The sequence below is a fragment of the Schistocerca cancellata genome, chromosome 7 (genome assembly GCF_023864275.1).
Source record: "Schistocerca cancellata isolate TAMUIC-IGC-003103 chromosome 7, iqSchCanc2.1, whole genome shotgun sequence".
NCBI classification, from domain to species: Eukaryota; Metazoa; Arthropoda; class Insecta; order Orthoptera; family Acrididae; genus Schistocerca; species Schistocerca cancellata.
This window is the reverse complement of record NC_064632.1, coordinates 152,770,737-152,772,877: the sequence shown is the minus strand read 5'-3', so window position 1 is coordinate 152,772,877 and position 2,141 is coordinate 152,770,737. Positions and strand designations below refer to the sequence as shown.

Sequence of the window (2,141 nt, the reverse complement as noted above, 5' to 3'; positions counted from 1 at the left end):
GACGGTGTGCGAGCGCGGCCAGAATTCCGAGAGCCGGCGCGCCGCTGCGTCGGAGGCCAGCAATCTGCCCGCCGCCACTTCGCTCGAACACGGTTGTGTGAAGACGCACACAGGTCGTTGCTCAGAACAGAGTATGCTTGCATTGAGAACTTTGTCCCCTGATTTCCACTGCAAGCTATATTTACTTTTTCATTTTCCGATACTGTTCTATATCTACATGAATAATCTGCAAACCACTGACTTACATGGCAAAGGGTCCTTAAGTTTGAATCAAATGTTTTGATTACTCCCCGTTCCAAATATATCGCCTCACTTCCCCGGTATGGAGGGCGAGGAAAATGAATACTTAAAAACCTGAAACTTCCTGGGAGATTAAAACTGTGTGCCGGGCCGAGACTCGAATTCGGGACCTTTGCCTTTCGCGGGCAAGTGCTCTACCAACTGAGCTACCCAAGCACGACTTGCGCCACCTCCTCACAGCTTTACGTCTGCCAGTACCACGTCTCCTACCTTCCAAACTTTACAGAAGCCCTCCTAGAAACATCCCCCAGGCTGTGGCTAAGCCATGTCTCCGCAATATCCTTTCTTTCAGGAGTGCTAGTTCTGCAAGGTTCGCAGGAGAGCTTCTGTAAAATTTGGAAGGTAGGAGACGAGGTACTGGCGGAAGTAAATCCGTGAGGACGCGGCGTGAGTTGTGCTTGGGTAGCTCAGTTGGTAGAGCACTTGCCCGCGAAAGGCAAAGGTCCCGAGTTCGAGTCTCGGCCTGGCACACAGTTTTAATCTGCCAGGAAGTTGAATATCAGCGTACTTTCCGCTGCAGAGTGAAAATCTCATTCTGACTTAAAAACCTTTCTTTGATCTATAATTAATTTAATTTGAAGAATATACATAGATTGTTAATAATGCTTCTTGAAACTGTGTGGCAGAACTCCAGCCATGCCAAACAGGTAAATATTGCCCTAAATGAGACAGCATGCATTTTGGAAGACTGCCTGCGGGCAACCCTGGTTAACATAATCTGCTATGTCTTGGGCGTAGTACCTCCAAATATCCGAACTGCAGCTGAAAAAAAAAGCAGATGGCAGATCAAGATATCCCCAATTTGGACATGAACATAAGTCGTCAAGACTGAAATCGAGAAAATGTTTCTGCAGACAACACAACCAATACCGACACCACCTGCAATGCGTAGAATACAACTCTGGCGTAGTTCATCATTAGAAGAATACTGCGATGACCCCAAAGAACTTGATCAGACATGGAAGGTCCTCAATAGACTGAGAACTGGAGTATCTCGGTGGAAAGTAAACATGAAGAAGCGGGGATACATCTCGGAGGAAGAACTATGTGAATTTGGTGAACCTCAAGACCACCAGCACCAGCTAAACTGCAGGGAACTGGTAGAACCTATCACTATAGACGATCAGGTTGTCCCCAATGATAAGGCAGTTCGTACAGTGGAATTCTGGGCACTACGTGTACTGTAATCATGGGTATGTATTTTCTTATCCTTGCATATACAGGGTGCTCCATTGATAGTGACCGGGTCAAATATCTCACGAAATAAGCATCAAACGAAAAAACTACAAAGAACTAAACTTGTCTAGCTTGAAGGGGGAAACCAGATGGAGCTATGGTTGCCCCGCTAGATGGCGCTGCCATAGGTCAAACGGATATCAACTGCGCTTTTTTAAATAGGAACCCCCATTTTTATTACATATTCGTGTAGTACGTAAAGGAACATGAACGTTTTAGTTGGACCACTTTTTACTCTTTGTGATAGATGGCGCTGTAATAGTCACAAACATATAAGTACGTGGTATCAGTTAATATTCCGCCAGTGCGGACGGCATTTGCTTAGTGATACATTACCCGTGTAAAAATGGACCGTTTACCAATTGCGGAAAAGGTTGATATCGTGTTGATGTATGGCTATTGTGACCAAAATGCCCAACGGGCGTGCGCTATGTATGCTGCGCGGTATCCTGGACGACATCATCCAAGCGTCCGGACCGTTCGCCGGATAGTTACGTTATATAAGGAAACAGGAAGTGTTCAGCCACATGTGAAACGTCAACCACGACCTGCAACAAATGATGATGCCCAAGTAGGTGTTTTAGCTGCTGTCGCGGCTAATCCGC

At 46.1% G+C, this 2,141-nt stretch overlaps 1 non-coding gene across 1 annotated transcript; it reads left to right on the top strand.

Annotated features, from left to right (window-relative positions):
• Positions 1–695: 695 nt before the first annotated feature.
• On the top strand, positions 696–770 carry Trnas-cga (transfer RNA serine (anticodon CGA)). The gene has a single exon. It is a non-coding gene; the product is annotated as a tRNA-Ser (tRNA).
• The last annotated feature ends 1,371 nt before the right edge of the window (positions 771–2,141 follow it).